The 4,888-nt window shown below is 39.5% G+C and overlaps 1 long non-coding RNA gene across 1 annotated transcript; it reads right to left on the bottom strand.

Annotated features, from left to right (window-relative positions):
- Nucleotides 1–1,700: 1,700 nt before the first annotated feature.
- LOC134643749 (uncharacterized) lies at nt 1,701–4,686 on the bottom strand. The gene is made up of 7 exons (XR_010096396.2): nt 4,448–4,686; nt 3,685–3,796; nt 3,271–3,373; nt 3,008–3,159; nt 2,859–2,891; nt 2,371–2,554; nt 1,701–1,913 (listed from the first exon to the last, which is right to left on the bottom strand). It is a non-coding gene; the product is annotated as an uncharacterized LOC134643749 (long non-coding RNA).
- Between the last annotated feature and the right edge of the window lie 202 nt (nt 4,687–4,888).

The raw sequence follows: 4,888 nt of genomic DNA, 5'->3' as shown, positions 1-4,888 counted from the left end.
GCAATAATTTTGCAACTGGGTTCCAAGACTGCTGGATGTCCACAAGGTTCCTGAGTCACACCTAGTGTTGGGGAGTAACAGAATACATGTACTGGCGTTATGTATTTAAAATACAAAATATCAGTAACTGTATTCCATTACAGTTACCATTTAAAAAGGTGGTATTCAGAATACAGTTACTTTGTTGAAACAAATGGATAACACAGCGGTCTTTTCCTGTTTCACATGTTATGCTATGCCCTGTCTATTTTTGGTAATTCTACGCTGGTAGAAACCCAAACGAAACACGCATTAAGAGGCTCTGATGCCTGTGTCTCAATCTCACGGCCCATGTCACCCGTACTTGCAGCTGCATAATGACGTTAAGAAATATTTTTTTTAATTATTATTCAACAAATTACCTACCGGAAACGGGAAATGGAAGCATGTAAATATAATAATACCCACTGCAGCCAAAAAGAGTGCCTGGCGAGCCCAGTTGTAAGTAAGCTATTAAGACTCGACTGTTCACTGAGTTCGTGTTTTTCTCCGAAACAATAAATTCAGTTGGAGAAGCCTTTCAACACCTTTCTCTATCTCTCTCTAGCAAAGTTCACCCAGACAGCAAAGTAAAGCTAGTTTTCGGCTACGAGCGAACCCAACGTATTAGTCAGAGGTCCCTTTACTACGGTTCGGAGCCGCGGACCTGTTTTATATACGCTAGTTTTCGGCTGGTTTTCTTTTTTTCTTTTTTTTTTGCCTGTCCCGTTTGGATCTTTTGCCATTAGAATTATTCTCTAAAGGCGAAGAAAGATGCCCAACGGATTTACTTTACCAAATGGACCATTCCAGCCTTGCCGTAATGGTCTATTTGATTCACCTTTAATTGTTTATTTTATTTTCACTTGTTGTATGCGGGACAGACTTTACTGGGGGAAAGAAAGGGGAGAAGGAAGGAGGGAAAGAAAAACAGCTGGGAAGAGGGACGGGGGAAAAGGGCAAAAAAGGACAAAAAATACATATTGACCACCTGGATCACCTGTTGAGAAAGAAAAAAGAAAACAAGCAGAAGAAAACAAGAGTAACAGAATAAACAACATCACAATGATATATGGGAATATGGCAGTAAATACTAAATGTTAAACATTATTGTGCAGCACGTAAGATTGACAGTGCACAGTGTGCTTTGAGGTAGGAGCCAAAAAGGGTGTAGTTTGTGAGTGTGATCACCCGTGTGTACACCTGTGAGCATGGACGCGCTTGATTTTTTAAAAGGTTCCTTCATGTAATGATCTGCTAGAGGGTGTGGGGGGCCACTGCTACGTCCTCCAGGGCATGAAGCAGGTATGGAGGAGATCAAAACTTCAGACATCCAGAGGCCCCCAGAACACAAGAGACCACCCAGATAGCAAGGAAACATTGAAACAATGTTGAGTCAATATCAGGCGACGTCATTGAAGCAACGTTGAAGTGTGACGTTGACCCAACATCACTCTTGCACCCATTTTTAACGTTGAAACAACGTCAGGTTTTGATGTTGAATCAATGTTGAAACCTGACATTGATTCGACGTTATATTTTCTAACACTGTTGACATTGAAACAATGTCAGATTCTGATATTGAAACACTGTTGAGATATGGTATTGATTTTCCACCTCTTTCGCACAGTTGCTTTTTATTGAAAAAAAACAAAAAAACAAAAAAGGTCAATAGACATGTATCATTTGCAAAATACTTTATTAAAAGACAAAGTTTCCTATTTACATTTCTATGTTTCACGTCACTTTTTATTATTTACTCCGGGATGGGGATGGATGATGGGCGTCCTGCGCGCCACCCGTACGACCTGGAGCATATCTGAGCCATTTCTGGACTGCTTGAGCAAAGACCAACTCAGACATAGAGTTCGCCCCTACCTGCTGCGCCAGGCCATCTAGGACAAAAAATAGACACACACACAAAAAAAGGGAATTAGAGCACATGAATAAGCTCTTGTTAATTGTCTTCAGCAGGGAGAAAGTATGTAAACTCCTAGGCTGATAAACATGAAAGTCACCAGGTGGAAATCAGCAAACTGCCGCATTTGATTCCCAAAGAGCTATAAGCTGAAAATGCGATATGTCTTAGCATGGTGTGCCGTGTATCCTTTAAAAAAAAAAAGAAAACATGGGTCCTCGGGCTGTACAAAGTGTACAACCCGAGGACAAAACAAGCCGAAGACCAAAGACTCCATCTCCAGATTAACCGGACATGAAAGTCTTGTTATTAAGAAAGACAAAGTAATATAGCAAAAAACAGACATAGGAAATGTGAAACGCACCCAGCACATCAATTGATCCCTTTATTGTTCACTTTAGGCTCATAAAACTACAATAAATGTTAAAACTTACCAAATATGCATCTGCACGGCGCTGTCTCTTTAAATGCCCTTTTTTGCTTTGTCTGGTCCTTGTTTTTTTTTCCCTGCCCAGTTGAGTACAGAGGCCAGCTCCTTTGTAATGGCATAAACCATTACACGGCGGACTCGCACCTCCAGTGTGGTCCAGCAGCACCAATCAACGCAAAGCGTCTCACCTATAGACACATTTTATGAGATGGAATTAGCGTGTCTCATGTCTTAAATGTGTATGCAAGTGCCTGTGTGTTTACTTCATGTAATTGATGATAGAAACATGTCATTTAGTTTTCCCTAAAGCCTGATTTTCAAGTCATACAAAGAATAAACCAAAGTATTGGCAGTGCAATGTATTTCTATTCCCTTTTGTTGGATATTCATTTGTTAGTTCTTGTAACTGCTAAAAGTGTTTACTAGTTTTTGCCTGTCACATATATTTGTTATACCATGTAAACTGTGAAATTCCAAGATTTTCAAACTTGCCTTGTAATAGTGGCTTCACAGAGTCTCTGGAATCTACAGAAAAAAAAAATCACAACAAGATGACATTCAGGAGTATAAATTAGTTTTTTTTTTTAGATAAGAGTACAATGACATTGTGATGCAGCTTTAAAGCTTTTTTAAAAGCATACCATCTATAGGGAAGACATCAGACTCTGCATGCTGGGGAGATCGCAAAGCTGTTTCGGTTTGTGCCGGAGTGGCGAAAGGTGCCGGAAGCTGGGTGGGGCATTATGATGGTTGCTATCAGTGGGCTGGGGGGCAGACTGCGGAGTGATGAGGGCTGTTTAGAAAAAGATAATTTTTTAAGTATTTAAGAATACAGACAACTTGTCAAAAAAGTTTCCTCATGTCAGACACATATGTACAAAGACACTAGACAGTATTTTATTACCTGGTATTTTCACTCGAGGGGCCTGGGAAAACCGTTTTTTTGTAGGCTTTCCCCACAAAAAAACTCATCCTCTGAGTCCGTATATGTGTACAGGGGATTTGGTCTAAAGAAAAGAAATTAAAAACGGTCTTAAGTAATTGTAAATATGCTTTTGGCATATTGTTTCCTAAAGTTAGTTTGATTTCTAACAACACACACAGGAAACAGAGACGTGCAAGAAGGTACAGTATACAATGAATTTTTGAAGTGCACAAGTGTACACGGCTTTGCATTTTTAAAAAGTTTACAAACTTCCACTTTTTGGACTATATTATGTGGCGATATTGCAGTATGCAAGCACCACAGATATGTATAAAAGACAAGATCATAAATTCTTAACAATCAAAGATATGTTTGTGAATAAAAAGGTTTTACTTGTGCTTTCTTTTAAGACTGGTCTGGGTTTCTTCTTCGGACTGAAGGTCAGACGTATCACAGCGTTCACGTGGATATCTCTGAAGACTGCGTTCTGCTTCGTGAAATGTGCCTGGAAATACAAACACAATGTACGGCCAGACATACATTACGTGTGGACAAAAGGTGCAAACGCATAGAAAAATCAGCGGTTTCAAAAATACGCTGGTACGTGTGGACGTAGCCTTATTCATTATTCAAGGCACAAACGGAAAGTCATGTACGCGTGCAACGTAAAGTTAGTTGAGCGTGCAACGTACAGTCACGCATGCTGCGTGAGCATTCAAACTGAGTCTAAAGTTTTCGTGTGCGCATTGAAGCGAGTGCTCTCCAATCATCAAAAGTAACAAAGTCATTGAACACGTTTATACAGTTAACTTTACGTTTATCAATCATATATCACAGATTTAGAATTTTTTGTAGTACTAAGCAACTACAGAGCGAAAGTCTGGGTCAAGCGCCGAGGCGACGGCAAGAACAAAGGAAACCTCGAAGCGTTAAAGCTAGCTTTGTAAGGGAATATAACGAAGAAATTATGAAACGAAAATGTTTTCTTTGTTGATATACTTTGTTCGCAGTGCAATTTATTTGTTGCCAGATTGTAAGAAGTAGACACAATTTAAAAAACTCGTTAATGTACAACATTAACAAGTTTTTTTTTTTAATGTTATTCAAATGCAAACATGGAAATACCGAGTAGGAAAAAAAAATCATTCATTCTTACCTTATACTAATCATGGTGCAGGCCAGTGCAGTGCATGAACTGATGCCTTCTCCGGTCAATTCCGCTGAGAGTAAATTAAATGTCCCGCTCTACTGTAGAAGACAATGAATACCGGGGGAGGGGGGGGGATGTACCAATGTGAGAGGGGTGCTGCGGAATAGTCCAAGTGATCGCTGCTTTAATTTCCCGGTCAACTATACATAAATTGCACGTAGACACGATTTTTTAAAGCTGGTGAACTAGACCAAGTCATTGATAACAAATGAACAATAAATCTACTTTCTCTGGTACTTTATACCCGATCAGTTGCAATGCAATTTAATGCTCAACTACAAATCGATGGTTTTTGATGGTGACCGGAGCCGAATGATCGTCAACTATAAATAGACGTTTTCTCGATGTTGTTGTTGTCGTCACCTGGTCGACTATAAATAGATCAAA

Source organism: Pelmatolapia mariae, linkage group LG15 (assembly GCF_036321145.2).
Source record: "Pelmatolapia mariae isolate MD_Pm_ZW linkage group LG15, Pm_UMD_F_2, whole genome shotgun sequence".
Taxonomy (NCBI): Eukaryota; Metazoa; Chordata; class Actinopteri; order Cichliformes; family Cichlidae; genus Pelmatolapia; species Pelmatolapia mariae.
Note: the sequence above shows the minus strand (reverse complement) of the source record. Positions and strands in the feature narration are given on the sequence as shown.